Below are 17791 nucleotides of genomic sequence, written 5' to 3'. Positions count from 1 at the left end.
CACCTAAATATCACAATTATTATGTTAAACTATTGGGACGATGGGCAGTATTTCCATCTATTTTTCATACTTTCTATATATGTTTTACATTATTTTTACTAAGGGAGAGTAAAAAAAGAATTGACTTCTGCTAAAACCTCTTCAAACTGGGTCTTACGTTCTTTAGAGATTGCCCCTCTGTTTCTGTGTTCTTTCTGATAACTGAGAGTGATTGGTGGAGCTGCACCGAGATGCCCGGATTTACCCACCAGAGGGCTAATTATAATCATCTAATGGTACTCTTCACACTACCTTTTGAATCTTCAGGTTTTGTTCTTTTGTCTACCGATGAGGAAATTTACTTCTAGACTCTGATTCTTCCTGATAAATGATGAAAATACTGCTCTGATAAAATATACTATGAACTGAAGATTTTTATATGCATAGGCCTATGCTGTGTCCCTAGAGCCAAGGAAAGATTTCCATAAATCAAATAATCACATTCTTCCCTCTTTTTTGGTTGCCTTCATTAATAATTAGTTGACCTTCTCTTACCTTGAAAAATGTTATAAATTTTTGACCAATTAATCCCTTTGAGAATTGAGAGGAGATTTGGTCCATTGACTATAATGAGCAGGCTGGTAAATCCAGATTCTCCTGGGTCGCTGGCACTCTGTCTCGGAGTTGACATCCTGTGTTTGTTCTAGGTCTTCTCCTTGGCTCTTTAAAACAGCTTCCCTTTAATGACATGCTCTGGTAGGAGCAGCTGCAAAAACCGAAGGGAGAATGAATATTCTATTTTGAGACTGGGTTGAGAATCAAACAGCATCCTGAAAGCACAACCCTAATGGGATGGAATTATATGGATCCTGCTTCCCTTCCCCAAAGTACAACAATAGCACTCACTCTCTTTGCTGTTCTTCACTCAAACTTTTGATGAATGTGGTCCACCCTTGTGTTCACTCGCTTACCTCTCTTTCACCCCTCAACTTGCTGCAGCTGGATTCTATCCCCTATCACCTTCCTGGAATGCTTAAGTGATTAATAATCTCCTAATTGACAATTGTGAAGTATCATTTTTAGTCTGCTTCTAATTTGATGTCTCTCTGCTTTTTTTCCCCCCTTTTTTTTCCCTCTGTTGATCTTCTCTCCTTGAGAATCTCTCCAGTGGGTTTCATGACCCTGAAAGACTGAAAGCTCTCGAATGTCTTCTTCCTCTTTTGGATTCTCCTTTTTACTGTTTTTTGTTTTTTTTTCTTTCTTTCCTTTCTCTTTCTTCACTACCCTTTATGTGTTGGTATCCCCGAAGGTCTCATTCTTGGCTGCCTTTTCTACTTTACAAGCTCTTTAGATGATCTCCTTCAGTACCATGGGTTTAACTAGCACACGGATGCCAGTATTTCCAAAATTTATATTTCCAGCTGGGACTTCTCTCTTGGAACTTCAGTTGCATATTTCTTACCACTTTTGTGACACATCCTTCAACAATGTAACCAAAGGCAATGCAAACTCAGTATGTTTAAAACTGAGCTTATTTCATTTTCTTCTCTACAAAACACCTGGATCCTTTCTTATATTTCCTATCTTAGTTAATGAGGCTGTCATATGCCTTCCAGAAATCTATTCCCAACGTCTTCTGCCTGTGCAATTAGTCACCTGGCCTTGCCGATTGTTCCTAATAAACATCTCCCAAGTATATTTTAAGCTCACCATTCCACACACCACTGCTCATATAGCCTCCACCAATTCCATCCACTTCACTGCCATCAAAATTGTCTTTCTAAAATGCAGAACTGTAACTTTGCACGCAGCTGCTTAAACCCCTTCCTAGCATGGAAGATGAAGTCCAAACTTCTAAACAGGGCCGCCGCGTTCCTCTCCTGAGAAAAGTCAGTCTCCTCTATATTATCATGGACTTCGTGCATAACTCTGTCAGGGCCCTTGGCACGTTGTGTGCGGTTATTATATGGACTACATATGTGATTGTTAAATGGGCCACAAACTCCTTGAGCGCAAGGGTCATGTCTTTTTCTATTTTTTTTTTTTTTTATTTCTTGTGCTAAACGCAAGAATAAAACCACATTTAAATAAAATGGGGGAATGGATGAACTGGGTACAAAATGTTGAACAATTCTCTCTGCAAAATGACACAGACCAAGGGATCAAAGTATAAGAAATTGATGGAGTGATGTGAAAATTGCAAAAATAAGAGAGGTCACCAGGTTATAGAAGTCTATTAACTGGGACATTGGATAACTTGTTATTCCAGACCCTGCCCTGTGCTGCCCTAGAGGCTGCCTCTGTGGTGATTTTAAAATATGTCTGCAAATTCTTGAGTCTCCTCCCTCCAAAAGGTGGAGCCCAATTCCCCTCCCTTGAATTTGACTCAGACTTCGTGACGTGTCTCTCACTATAGAATGTGGCAGAACTGATGTTATGTGATTTCTGAGGCGAGATCATTTAAAAAGATAGGTTCTGCCTGGTCCTCTCTTAGGTAGCCTGTGGAGAGGCCCTTGTGGGGAGGAACTAAGGTCTCCACCAACAACCATCCCCAACTTTCCAGCCCTGTGCATGAGTCCCTTTGAAAGAATATATTCTTGCTAGTCAAGCTTTCAAAAGACTGCAGTCCCAGCCAATATCTTAATGGAAGCCTCATGAATGAGCCCAAGTTGATATTGCCCAGCATGTTTGCTCCTGAATGTCAAACCCACAGAAACTCTAAGGAAAATGAATGTTTAGTTTTGACTTAATTTAATTTTGGAGCAATCTGTTATGCAGCAATGCCTGACCAATACACTCTCCACCATGACTCTCCTTCATGTCTTTCAGAATCATACATATTCTTTCAGGTCTAGTTTAAACACTTTAGTTGGCCTGGATTATTCCCAGTTTCCTCCAATTAAAATTGATGTTTCTCTTCTGTAGTTTTATCTCTCTGTTACTTAGTATCATTTATTCTTTGAGCCAAAATGTATTTATTACTCACTGTGTGCTATATTTTATGGTAGGCATTGAGGGCCAAAAGATGAGAGATTCAGAACTTATAAAACTGTTGTTTTCTTCCCACACCTCAATATATCCAATGTTCTCTAAGAAAATTAATTTTTTCTGATTGTTCTTCATCTTTAAATCTTTATAGAGCTTAAGGTGTGAGCTCTGGGGTCAGGCTGTCTGAGTGAGGATCCAGGCTTTGCCTGCTTGCTGTCTTGGCTTGCTACCTGCCTGATTTTGGACATGCAGTCTCTCAAGGTTTATGTTTCTCTGTCTATAAAATGGGCAAAACACTAATCACTGCCTCATATGGTTATTGTGAGGATTAGATGGGATCATGCATGTGTTGTGCTTAAGTGCTCAGTAAGCACCTCTTAGTGTTGTTGACTGTCCCGCTCAGTGTCTGATATGGTGACTGGAATTCAGTAGGTATTAAGAACATGTGTGTTGAATTGAGCTATAAGTGGGATGTTTTAGTGTTGATGATGTTGGGGGAACAGGCAGAGTATCAGACAATGGGGTGTTCGTCATTGTGCATGGAGCATTGAGTACAGCCAATTCAGTTATTTTTTACTGGCTAGTTAATTTGTCAAACATTTGTTTATTTCCCAGTATATCCCATTAGCTAGGGACACAGGAAGATTAGTGAAAAGCATCTAGATGGGCAAGTGTTTGGACACTGGAGGAAATATTCATAAACTCAGGGGCTTCCATGGGAAAGCAATAGATTCAACAAGTAGTTATTGAGCAGCTATTATATGCCAGCTACTCTTGTAAAAGCACTTAAGGGCAAAGTGAATGGTTTATTTTCATTTATTCAGTAAGTATTTATTGAATATCTATGTTCAGGTCATTCTTCTAGCTTCTTGGGATTCATCTACAAGCAAAACAGACAAGGATTTCAGCCCGCATGAACTTTTTATTTTCATAGGGGGAGACAAACAATAAACAATATTCATCATAGTTACTTACATCATATGTTAGAAGGTGACAGACTCTATTAAAAACTCAGAACGGTAAGGCAAGGTGAGGGGATCAGGAATGCCAGGGGCCGTGTGGGGAGGGGACTTTGAAGTTGGTTGTATTTCTCATTGAGAAAGTGAACTGTGGGGAGAGACTGGGAGGCAAGGGAGTTAATTTTAGTGATGAACAAAACAAAGCCCCTCCCCTTTTACTATCTAGTGGGAGCAACAGACCATCAGCAAATAAATAATTTAATTTCAAATAGTGATAAATTCCTTGAAGAAAATAGGATAGCACGGAAAATGAATGGCGTAGCCCTGGATGTCCGCACTCCTCCATGGAGGAAGCCCAGGCTGCTGCCAGTCAAGGCCATCCTGTCGCAAACACACACCTGCCAGGTGGCGGTCACAACCTGCATGTCTGTGAACAGGGCGGCAGGCTGTTACATGTCAGAACAGGTATCATATTCCAGCCAATTAGTGGACAGAAGAAGAAATATTTATAATCTGTTAGTCATACTTCTGATGGCATAAATGGGTGATGATGGATTGTCTGACTCAGACACAGACTCTAGCCTCTGCATGGACAAGAGGAGAAATCATATGAAGTTTGTCACTGTCCAGACAGTGAGATGTTTTCACAGAGTGGAGAAAATCCTATGATCACATTAGCTTATCATGAAAACAGAATTTTTCGTAGGTCTGAATTTGATGTTTAAATGAGGACTATTAAAAAGGAGATTGACTCTGACCAGTTTGGTTCAGAGGTTAGAGAGTCAGCCTTCAGACCGAAGGGTCACAGGTTTGATGCCCAGTCAAGGGCATGTACCTGGTTTGCAGGTTTGGTCCCCAGTCAGGGTCGTCCAGGAGTTAACCAACCGATGTGTCTCTCTCACATCAATGTTTCTCTCTCTCTCTCTCTCTTTCTCACCCCACCCTCCCTTCCATGTCTAAAAATCAATGAAAAAATATCATTGAGTGAGGATTAAAAAAAAATTAAATAAATAAATGAATGAATAAAAAGGAGATGGCTCTTTCAGTTTTCTAATGTAAGTCTTAATGTCATTACTAATATATGAGAGGTGTTTATTTTTTGTGTTTAAGAAGAAGTGATCTGGGTTGTAAAGTGTTTGTCTCTTTCAGTCCATCTGAAGGCAGGAAGAGCCTGGAGTTATACACCCTTAGAAGGAGGTAGAGAGTGGGGCATGTGCAGAGCAGAGCCACAAGGGTGAAAGGGCCCAGGGAGGAAGGGGAATGGAAACTATCGGGCCTACAGAAGGGCATGGTGTCAGGGGAGGGTGGGGAAGAGTGCACCTACTAAGTGCTCTCTCTCCACTGGCGTAGAAGAGAGGAAACAGGCTTAAGTGAAAACAGGATGATTTTTAAGATAAGAAAGCTGTTTCTTTTTTTATTTTATTTATTTATTAATCCTTACCCAAGGAGATTTTTTCATTGATTTTTTTAAGATAGAATGGGAGGGAGGGAAAGAAAGAAAAATCAATGTGAGAGAGACGCATCAATTGGTTGCCTCCTGCACAACCCCAACTAGGGCAGTGATTGAACCTGCAACTCAGGTACATGCCCTTGCCTAGGAATTGAACCCAAGACCCCTTCATCTAAGGGCTGACACTCTAACTGCTGAGCCAAACTGGCCAGGGCTTTTTAAAAAATATATGTTTTTATTGACTTTAGAGAAAGAGGAAGGGAGAGCGAGAGAAAGAGAGAAACATCGATGTGAGAGAGAAACATGGGTTGGTTGCCTCCTGGGACCGAATCTGCAACCTGGGCATGTGACCTGACTGGGAATCAAACTGGGGGAACTTTTGGTGCATGGGGCAATGCTGAAGCAACTAAACCACATGGGCCAGGGCTAGAAAGCCAAGTTTCTTTACTGGGCTCTGGAGGCTGGAGTCTCTCCTGTATCGTCCCCAGGGAAGATCCACAGCAGTCTGGTCTAGTTTGGATGAACTTTGGTAAACACTTTGTCCATATTGTACAGCTCTGTCCATCCCATTCATGCTTCCAGTTGGTAAGCTGAGAATACGTGTGATGTCCCAAAGCCACATTAGGCTGAAGAAATATGATCTTAGTGTCGGGTACAGAATTTCCAATTAGAATGTTCGTTTGTTCTTCATGCCACATACTTTGAGCCCTGGGCTAATTTAAGTGGAATATTTTCAGTGGAGTCCTGCCTAGAGACAGGAAAATAGTCTAGGGGACATCTTCTGCTTTCCTTTATTCCCCACATTCTATGGGAAACACTATTTATTCATTCATTTAAAAGTACTTATTGAAGCTCAGATTAAACAAATATTTTTCATTCAACTTATGATGCTTGACACTCTTGCATATGATCTCTGATATTCTCTACATATCAAAACAGCGTGTCTGAAATAACCCCAGTTGTAAAATGTAAAATCACACACACACACACACACACACACACACACACACACACACGCAGTCATAACAAGATACATGAAAGATGGCCAAGAAAATGTTAATGGTGCTTACACAAAGAAAGTGGAATTCATGTGACCTTTACATTCTTTTTTTTATAGTACCATGTATTTTTTGAATTTTTTACAATGAGACCGTGTCATCTGTATCAGAAGGAAAACAATAAAGCTTGGAGAAAAAAAGACTACCAGCCGCATTCTGGGGTTATTATGAATGTCTCAAAGAGGAAAAATAATTTGCTCAAGATTCAAACCCAAACCTTACTCCTAGCCTGGCTTGGAGGATACAAAAGAGCCACTGGGGAATTAACTATCTGATGGGAGAAAAAAAATCACAAAGGCCTGAAACATGAAATAGTGATAAAGCCAGTGGCAAAGCCAGGGAATGCAGTGGGAATTCCATGAAGAGGTCAGGGAGGGCTTCTTGGGCAATACAGGGAGAGGGAACTTGGATCACTTGGGGGGGGGGAGGGGGAGAACACTCCTGGTACAAGGCACAGCATCAACAAAACCCCAGGGGCAGGAGTGTCCAAGGCAAGTGTGGCAGAATCATTTGTTGAGATACAAATGTATGTCTTGTGCTCTCTCTTCTCCAGAGCTGTTGCTGCAGGGTTGAAAGCAGAAGTTGCTAGAAGACCACAGCCTTTGCTAGCTTTTGTTTTCAGAAGCCTGGGGAGAGGGAGTGGCTAGTGCCTTTGTGTGGAATGCAGAATTGTAAAAACAGAAGAAGCCATTTTCCCTAAGACTGGGGTGGGATGCAATTTAGGTTTGAGAAGGGGGCTGCACCAATCCCTACACCTTCACAGAGCCCCAGGGAGGTTGCAAGACCCAGGTAAGGAAGGCCTGCAAGGTATTCTGTGTACCCCCAGGGTCCAGTCCTGACTAGGTGCTAAGTGAAATTCCCCCATAAACACAGACAACAGGAGAATTTCAAAGTGCTATGGAAAACACATAAATATAGCCACTTGTGGGACTATATTACCTTGACCAAGTCAGTTACCTTTTGAGACCTCAGTTTCTCCAGCTACCTAAAAATGGGGATATCAATCCCTTCCAGTTCTAAAATTCATTGGATTTATAACATCGGAATGTCTGTGTCTGGAATCACTTCATTTCCAACTGAAATGCAGGGAGGGTGATGTGAAAACTCCATTTGCAAAGATCTACCGCCAGAATCTACACATAAGCATGCTTATTAGAGGGAAGGCGTCCCTGGCGTGGTCATTGAGACTTTACCTTTTGAATCTCCTAAGCCAGCAGGATCTGATACCTGATCAGATGGGCATTGTTTCTTCCTTCCTGTAAAATCAGCTAAAAAATGGGAAGACTCAAGTGCAAATTTCCATCACAACTGGAGAAACCTTCCCTCCGCTCGTCCACCCGGTCTCTCTCTTCACCTGTGCCCTTTATTTGTATAGATTCTTGCTTTCAACTAAAGCGGCTCTGCTCCAGAGAGAGACAAATGATGCACAAAGAGAAAGGAAAATCGCTTCCTAGTCCTGAATATTTAGTGATGAGCTAAACCTTCCAAGAGGAGAAAAAAATATCGTTCTGTAGCAAAGGGAAAATAAATGTCCTCCAAATCAACGTAAAAATGGAGACCCAGGGAAGTGAGGTTCGCATCTGTCCTTAATGCAGCTTTGGAAGGATGGAGGCAGAGACAATAAATGATATATCAGACATGGCGCTCGGCTTAGAAATTGCAATTCTAAATGTCATACGCCGTGAGCCTCTCTCGCTACCCCCATAATTCAAGACAATTCACAAGAGATAACTTCTTTTCTCTGCCATAATAATATTCTCAGGCTTGTATCCCAAATAAACAACATTGGTTACTGCTTTAAGCAACACCTTCTCCATTTTCCCACACCACTTAAATCAACAACCTCTTTCTCTGTGTGATCTGAATCCCAAGCCCCCATCCTTATACTTGGCTGCAGTCACACTCCCTGTTCTGAGTCCCTATGCCTTATCTCCAGTGTTATTAAAGAACAGGTCAGCATTGCCCCCTTCATACTGGAGTTTTTCACCACTCTTGATAAGATGGGAATATTTTATATCTTCCTTTTTTTCCCCTTGAATCATCTTCTTAATCTTTATCATGATCTCTATATATTTTTTTCAAACTGGTGCTTTGCAGAGTGTGGATTTTCTTCTTTTTATTAATCTTTGCAGACTCCAATTCAGTCATCTCCTTACTGAAACGAGAAGCCTGGTATTCACATCATTCAACGCGGTTGGTTTTGGAGCTCGGCAAAGATTAAAAACACAGGAAGGCTTGCAAGCAACCTAGAGGGAATAGAGAGGTTGCTGTTAATGTGTTTCTTCATTGAACAGAGCTCATGCGTGCATTTGGAAATAAAGAGAAAGTGACTGTTCAAAGACGCTGGGAGAAGTGCTATCTGCGACATTTTATCCTAAGATTTTATAGTAAATTAAGAATGGCCAAAAGTAAAAATGTGGTGTTACTATAGATGATGCCACTAATACTCTCATTAATGCTGGCTTCTTGACTAAGAGTAACAGGGGGAAGACACTGTCTCTGGGCAGAGAAATAGAGATGGACATACTTTATGAGGCCCAGAGCTGCTTGGTGTTGACAGAACATTCAGTCCTTTGCATTCCGGTGGGCCTTCAGAGTTCCTCCTCTTTTCTCTGCGTACATCATCTACAGTGAGGTACCCCCAGAACTAGGTAATGAGGTCATCCTCTGAAGGTAAAGCATCCAAAAATCAGGAAGATGCCCGGCCAGTGTGGCTCACTGGTTGAGCATCAACCCATGTACCAAGAGGTCACTGGATCATTTCTTGGTCAGGGCACATGCCCAGGTTGTGGGACAATCCCCAGTGGGAGGGCATGTAGGAAGTAGCCAATCAACGTTCTCTCTCATTTATGTTTCTCTCTCTCCCTTCCCCCCCCCTTCTCCCTCTCTCTTAAAAAAAAATCAGCAAGAAATCAGTGAACTGAATCATCTTCAGATAGGTCGACCCCCGAGATGTTCTATACTTGTGTGATTGAATGGACATGGGAGTGGTAGATTCAAATATTGTGTGCGGATTAGTCTATAAGACAAGAATCATAGACATTGAAGAAAGAGTACATTTAATGGAATATTAGGTTAAAATAGTAATAACAATAACAATAATCACACAGGCATTGTGCTAAGTATGTATATACATTCTTTCTAAGTCTCACAATAGCCTATGAAGTAGGCTACTGCCACTATTTTATAGATCAGCAAACTGAGGTTCAGAGAAGTTGAGTGACGTTTCTAAGGTTGCATAGCTTGTCAGTGGTGGAGCAGGGAATCAAATCCAGGTTTAGTTGACTTCAAAATATTTACCTTATGGAGGGAGGTGTTCTATGTGGATTTTGAGGAAAGGGGAGTGAGACCTCAGTGCTGTACACTGGAAAGAGACAAGATATTTGGTGGCATCATATCATAATGGGGATGAGCATATAGCTCTACACACGAATCCAGCTACCATGCTTAGACTTGAATGGCAACCTCTCCAAGCCCTGGTTTCCAGTAAAACAAAAGTATCTGAATGTCATCTACTTGACAGGAATGTCAAGTAGTCGGATCACATGGGCGGTAGAGTCTGTTGTGGGAGAGTATTTAGCTTTGACATACCTGGATAAATATCCCACTGGGCCTTCCAGTCTCCCCATGATCTCATGCTCACCAAATCATCTTCCAATGGCTAATTTGGTTTCCTGTTCACTTGATATGCTTTTTACTGGAAATGGGTATCTGAATATATAAATAAATATGTTTGTCTCTGGTTTCTGTATCAGTGTCTCCTGAGTTGAGGAAGTTTGTCCAGTCTGATGCAATCCTTTTATAGACACTGTTGACCTACCTACACTCAGTACACTCAGGACCAAATTATGGAACATATGGGGAAGACCCTTCATCTGATTGGTTTCTTTCCCCACACACTAGTCTGGCTTGGCTACACATTCTTTCTTTGGTTAATCAAAATCAAAATATTATCATCACAGTAACCACAGTGATGACTAACATTACCTGAGGGCTTTATATGTGTCAGTTGCTATGTCAGACACATTATGGACTCTGTCTCCTTTAACCCTTAAAGTCCCCTCCAAGATCTGTTTTACTGGAAATAGAGCCTCAGGGGGTTTGCCCAAAACAGGGCAGCCAGATTCCCTATTCAAATCTGTATGCTCTTGGTCATTATAATGCTAGTTTTGTCTTAACTTCATCTTGTCAGTATAGGCCAGTCTTTCACCTTTGGGTTTAAAACTGGCTCACCTAATAGATAACTTTGTACCAGGCTGCTATAAGGAAACACCCCACCCAGGTTGCCTGGTTTTTTGAGACTTTCCTATAGGGGACCATCTTCAAGAGTCAGATGGGCACTGGATGTGTGGACATGTTTGGGTTCCTGAGCCTGTGACATTGAAGATCAAAACCCAAGCTCTGGTGTTCCCACCCAAGGGGACCTGGTATGAGAAGTGTAGAGGGTAGGGTGGGAGAAGGGCATGGAAGAGGAGATCCTCTCGAAGATGCCAGATCAAATTCCTCTGACTTCTTTCTGTAACATCACTCTCTTCCTTCTCGTATTTCCGTAGATTCAAAACCTCAGGCACTAGCTGCCACTGTGTCATTGAAGGAGGCCTTGATCGGCTTCCCTTGAGGAGTCGTGCATGATGAGTTATGATTTCTTCAATACCAAATTTATTACTATGATGATCATCATTAATAGCAACCCCTTAGATTTATAAAGCACCTTTCTCCTAACAGTCTCTCTCCCAGAGATCATCTCATTTATCCTACAGATCCCAAGGGATGAGGATGAGGCAATATTATCATTTTTACATTATGGATTGCTATGATCAAGAAGTTTTTATTGCAGTACCTATTTCCATGTGGAACTGTATTAGGTACTACATGAAGGGATTCCACTAATTCATCAAGTATTTTTTGAGAGTCTTTTATGTGCCAAAATAACTTTGTGATGTTATTATAGTATCCCATTTTACAGGTGAAGAAATGAACTCACAGAGAGGTTAAGTGACTTGCTTAGCAGGATATATAGATGAAAGAATAAAATGTGATCCCTGCCGTTACCAAGAAGACAGTATTATAAATAATAAATAGCCTTTTTTGAGCCTTCACTATGTGGCAGGCACTGCAATGAGAAAAACACAGAAGTGACCTTTATTAATCCATTTAGCAGCCCGATAAGTTTGTTATACTTGAGCAATCTCCATTAGCAGCTGAGGCAGAGAGAGGCTGAGTATCTTGTAGGAAGCCACACAGCTGATAAATGGTTGCCCTTTAGAAGGAGAAGAGCAGATGGAGCCAGGTTGTATGAGTTTGATTCTAGCTCCAATACTTTCTGTGTGATCCTGGGAACGTTGCTTAACTTTTCCACCCACATTTCAGTTTCCTCCCTTATAAAATGAGAATAATACAAGTATCTACTTTATAGTGTTATATAAATTCTACCTTGCATGTTAACTATGAGTATCCGGGATTCAAATCCAGGCATACTGATTTAGCTATTCTACTGTTTTGTTCCAAAAATAATTCTCCCAGGGGTGGAAGCAGTAACATTTGAGCTGACCTCCCAAAGGACAGGATAGTCAAAGGCTTGCTGGTAGCAGTCTAGTTCTAGTTTAGTCGATGGAGAGTCATATGTAATGATCCAGGTGTCAGGAGGTAGAGTAGCCTTTGTTATCCCTTTGTAATTACCCCACAAATTGGGTTTTGGAGCCTGAACATCTCTGGATTTTCGCTGTCCAGAGGTCATCCAATTTATTTCCTTAAAAGGTACATGGAAATTCTGCCGACCATGAAGGTTGTCATCTACCCCCAAGACTTTCATGCCTGATTTAGATCACGTTTCTGTAATACATACCATTATGGCACAGCCCTCTGTAAACTGAACAAAAATAATTCTAAGTTTCTACTCTTCGCTCCCTAGCTTAATCAATAAGGTGATTCATTCATATTCCAATACAGCTGAAGAAGCAGAACAATCCATTGGATTTTGAAATACTTGGTAATAGAACGTTTAAACTCAAACTCTTATTGCTCTGTAGAAATAAAAACCCTCATTCTAGATATTTCTGTATTTCAAAAGGTACAAGAGAGTCAGCATGATACATTCAAAAGCATACCCTGATGGCTCAAGGGGGTTTTGACAGTGGCCTGCTGTTTATAGAGTATGAGTTAAAAAAACACAGATTTTACTGGCCGAGTCTGCCAGTTGGGCAAGTCTATCAACTTCTCAGAGCCTCATGCCTTCCTGGCAAATGGGACTGGTCCCCTCTGCCCTGTCTGCCTCTCAGGAAGGGAATGAGGATCAAAAGAGAGAGCAACATGGTTGTTTAAAAAAAATTGAAAAAGCTACGAAGAGCTACATAAGCTTAAAATGTAATTATGATTATGCCGGGGAGGGGATTGCTCCTGATCTGAAGCGTGGACAGTGTTGCCCGTCACACTTGCCCCCGTTCCTCCTGCAGGCTTTCCCTTCGTGCACTTGCTTTCCTTCCCCTCCCTCTTCTCCTCCACCTCCTCTTCTCCCTCCTGCTGGAGTTTATGACCTGGGCTAATGAGACAAATATGGCTCCTCACATCAAGGGTGGGGAATTAAGGCCTGGTTATAGCCCAATTTAATTTTCATGATCTCTTGAACAAGTGAAGGAATACTTGGGGAACAGGCTGCTCTTGGCCCGATGCCGGCCCAGCCCGAGCCGGGGCAGCCGTTACTCACACCAGCTCATCACACTCCTGGTAGACATTTCAATTAGAAGCCATTAGCCTTCCTTCATGCCTTCCTCAGCAGAGGCGGCTCCAGCCCTGGGTTTTGGTCCCAGTTCTGTCACTTAGCAAGCAACCTTGAGCGAGTCATTTAACTTCTCTAAGCTTTAATTTCCTCACTTATAAAATGGGGGATAGTAATGTTATCTGCCCTACCTTCCACACAGGACTGTGTTAGGGAGTGTACACATCAGAGAAGTAAAGATGCTTTTAAACTGGCAAGTTCTGTATTTTTTTTTTTTTTATCGTAGCATGTCTGGTCATTCACATTTTTAGGAATTCATTTAAATAAATGTTTTCATGGAATATGTTTGGTAGCATGTTTGGTAGCCCCCCTGCCCCCCAGTTCTCCTGTTATTATCTGAGCTATGGACAAAGCACTCTTATAAAACTCAAGAATTTAATAAATGTAAAATGTTATATATCCCATCTGTGGAGAGTTAAGTCTACAGACGTCTTGTAGAATTGCATACACAATCGCTATTTCCCTACTTTGCAACCAGGGACTGTGTCCTTTCTGCTGATAACTGTGAGAGGCTTGGAGATATACCAGTATTTCTGTCTTGAGCCTCTCAATCTGATCAAGATTTCCCTGTATTCACTGAGGCTTGCAAATGGCTGGGTTCCCTCTCCAGGACCCATCTCATCTCTGGTCTTTGTGGACCCGACTCATCTCCTGCGTTGCTTGGGAAATGGGATCTTCACCCCGAGAATGAATGTTATCTCCTTTGCAGTTTGTTCTTTTCTGCCCAAGGAAGGTGGCTGAATTAATTTCTCTGATGCTTACAATTTTGTTTCTCTTCTGTCTTGTATTGTCTAAGATTAAAGAGTCACTGTATTAACTGGATCCTCCAAGGACCTCTTTGCCTACACAATTCTCAATGCTATCCTTCTCTATTAAAAAAAGATAAACAACTTAATTTTTTTAAAGAGCAATCGTAGGTTCACAGCAAAATTGAGAGGAAAGTTTCAGAGATTCCCTTCATAACCCCATCCTTAAACATGTATAGCCTCCCCCATTATCAACATCCCCTGGTACAGTGGTACATTGTTATAATTAATGAACCTACCCTGACGCATCACAGTCACCTAGTCTATAGTTTACTGTAAGTATTGGTGGTGTACATTCTATGGGTTTGAACACATGTACAATGCATGTATGCATCCTTATAGTATCACGCAGAGTGTTTTCACTGCCCTAAAAATCCTCTGTGCTCCACCTATATACTTTGCTCTCCCAACCCTAACCCCTAGCTACCACTCATTTCTTTGCTGTTCCCATAAATTTGTCCTTTCCAGAATGTCATATAGTTGGAGTCATATAGTATGTAGCCTTTTCCGATTAGTTTCTTTCACTTAGTAATATGCATTTAATTTTCCTCCATGTCTCTTCATAGCTAGAAAGCTTATTTTTTAGTGCTGAATAACATTCCATTATGTGGATGTACCACTGTTTATTTAAACTTTCACCTACTGAAGGACATCTTGTTGGCTTCCAAGGCTTTGCAATTATGAATTAAGTTGCTATAAATGTCCATGTTCAGGTTTTTGTGTGGGCATAAAGTTTCAGCTCCTCTGGGTAAATAGCAAGGAGTACAATTGCTGGATAATATAGTAAAAATATGTTTAGTTTTGTAAGAAACTGCCAAACTGCCTTCCAAAGTAGCTGTATCATTTTGCATTCACACCAGGAAAATGTGAGGGTTCCTATCGGTCCACCTCCGTGCCAGTATTTAGTATAGTCTGTTTTGGATTTTGACCATTCTAACAGGTATGCAGTTGTCTCTCATTGTTGTTTTAATTTGCATTTCCTTGATAACATAATGCTTATTTGCTATCTGTATATATTCCTTGGTGAAGTATCTACTAAAGTCTTTGACCCATTTTTTTTTTTTTTTTGATGTTGGATTGCTTGTTCTCTTATTGTTAAACTTTAAGAGTTCTTTGTATATTTTGGATAACAGATGTGTATTTTACAAACATTTCCATCCAGTCTGTGGCTTGTCATTTCATTATCTTGACATTGTCCTTGGCAGAACAGAAGTTTTTAATTTTAATAAAATCCTGCTTAACAATTATTTATTTCATCGATCATGCCTTTGGTGTTGTATCTAAAATGTCATCGCCATACCCAATATAATCTAGGTTTTCACCTATGTTATCTTCTATGAGTTTCATATTTTTGATTTTACATTTAAGTCTATTATCCATTTTGAGTTAATTTTTGTGAAGGGTATAAGGTCTATGTCTAGATTTATTTTTTTTGAATGTTCAATTGTTCCAGCACAATTTTTTTTTCAGATGGATGTGATTTATTTTATTTTTTAAATTTATTTTATTTTAAATTTATTTTTATTTTAATTTATTTTTGTTACAGATGTTTCTCCTTTTCCCCCCACTGATTCCCCTCTCCCCCTCCCTCCTCGCCCTGTCCCCACCTTTGTTGTCTATGTCCATTGTTCATACATACATGCATATAAGTTCTGTGGTTTATCTCTTCCCCCAACCCTCTTCTGGGGATTGTCAGTCTGTACCCCACTTTCACATTTTTGGGTCTATCCTGTTCCTCAGACTGTTATGTTCATTATATTCCACAAATAAGTGAGATCATATGATATTTGTCTTTCCCTGCTTGGCTTGTTTCGCTTAGGGTCATACTTTCCAGATCCCTCCCTGTTATCTCAAAGGATAAGAGATCTTTCTTTCTTACAGCTGTGTAGTACTCCATTGTGTATATGTACCACTGCTTTTTTATCCATTCATCTACTGATGGACATTTGGGCTGTTTCCAGATCTTAGCTATTATAAATAGTGCTGCTACGAACATGAGCGTACATATATTCTTTCTGATTGGTGTTTCAGGCTTCTTAGGGTATATTCCTAGCAGTGGGATCACTGGGTCAAATGGAAGTTCAATGTTTAATTTTTTGAGGTAACACCATATTGTTTTCAACAGTGGCTGTACCAGTCTGCATTCCCACCAGCAGTGTACTAGAGTCCCCTTTTCTCCACACCCTCGCCAATACTCGTTGTTTGATGATTTATTGATGGTGGCCATTCTGACAGATGTGAGGTGGTACCTCATTGTTGTTTTAATTTGCATCTCTCTGATGATTAGTGATGTTGAGCATTTCTTCATATGTCTCTTAGCCATTTGTATGTCCTGTTTGGAGAGGTGTCTATTTAGTTCCTCTGCCCATTTTTTAATTGGGTTCTTTGTCTTCCTTTTGTTGAGTTATATGAGCACTGTATATATTTTGGAAATTAACCCCTTATCTGATATATCATTGGCAATTATGCTGTCCCATAGAGTGGGTGGCCTTTTCATTTTGATGATTGTATCTTTTGCTGTGCAGAAGCTTTTGAGTTTGATGTAGTCCCATGTGTTCATTTTCTCCTTTGTTTCTGTTGCCTTGGGTAATGTATCAGTGAAAATTCTGCATATGATGTCTGAAATTTTGTTGCCTACATTTTCTTCTAGGATTTTTATGGACTCATGAGTCACATTTAAGTTTTTTATCCATTTTGAGTTTATTCTTGTGTATGGTGTAAGTTGATGGTCTAGTTTCATTTTTTTTGCATGTGGCTGTCCAATTTTCCCAACACCATTTATTAAAGAGGCTGTCTTTACTCCACTGTATGATTTTGCCACATTTGTCGAATATTAGCTGAGCATATTTTCTTGAGTCCATTTCTGGGTTCTCTATTCTGTTCCATTGATCTATCTGCCTGTTCTTGTCCAGTACAATTTTTTAAAAGACTATCTTTGCTCCATTGTATTGCCTTAGCTATTTAGTCAAAGATTAGTTGATTAAATATATATAGATCTATTTCTGGATGCTCTATTCTGTTTCATTGCTCTATTTGCCTATTCTTTTACCAATACCACACTGTCTTGATTATTATAGCTTTATATAATAGGTCTTGATGTTGCATTGTCTTAGTCCTCCAACTTTGTTCTTCTCCTTCAATATTGTGTTGGCTAATCTGGGTCTTTTACCTCTCTTTATAAATTTTAAGTTCAATTTGTCAGCATCCACCAAAACAACTGCTGGGATTTTGATAGAGATTGATTTAATCTATAGATAAAGTTGGAAAGAATTGACATGTTAACAATATTGAGTTTTTCTATCTATGAACATGGATTATCTCTCCACTTAATTACTCTTTGAGTTCATTCATCAGAGTTTTGTAGTTTTCCTCATATTGATTTTGTACATATTTTATTAGACTTCATTTTTTTTTGGTGCTAATGTAAATGGTATTACATTTCTGGAACTAATGAATGCAGCATACAAGGTAAATATACAAAAGGCAATTGTTTTTTTATATACCAGCAATGAACAAATGAAATTGTTTGTATGAATGAAATCATACAGTATTTTGTCCTATTATGACTGGTTTATTTCACTGAGCATAATGTCCTGGGCATTCATTTATATTGTAGCATGTGAGAGTATTTATTTTTTTAAAGGCTGCATACTATTTTATTGTGCCACATTATATATATATATATATTCCACATTTCTTTATACATTCATCTATTGATTGACATCTGGGTTACTTCCTACTCCTGGCTATTGTAAATAAAGCTGCAATGAATATGA

Source organism: Molossus molossus, unplaced genomic scaffold (genome assembly GCF_014108415.1).
Source record: "Molossus molossus isolate mMolMol1 unplaced genomic scaffold, mMolMol1.p scaffold_m16_p_14, whole genome shotgun sequence".
NCBI classification, from domain to species: Eukaryota; Metazoa; Chordata; class Mammalia; order Chiroptera; family Molossidae; genus Molossus; species Molossus molossus.
Note: the sequence above shows the minus strand (reverse complement) of the source record.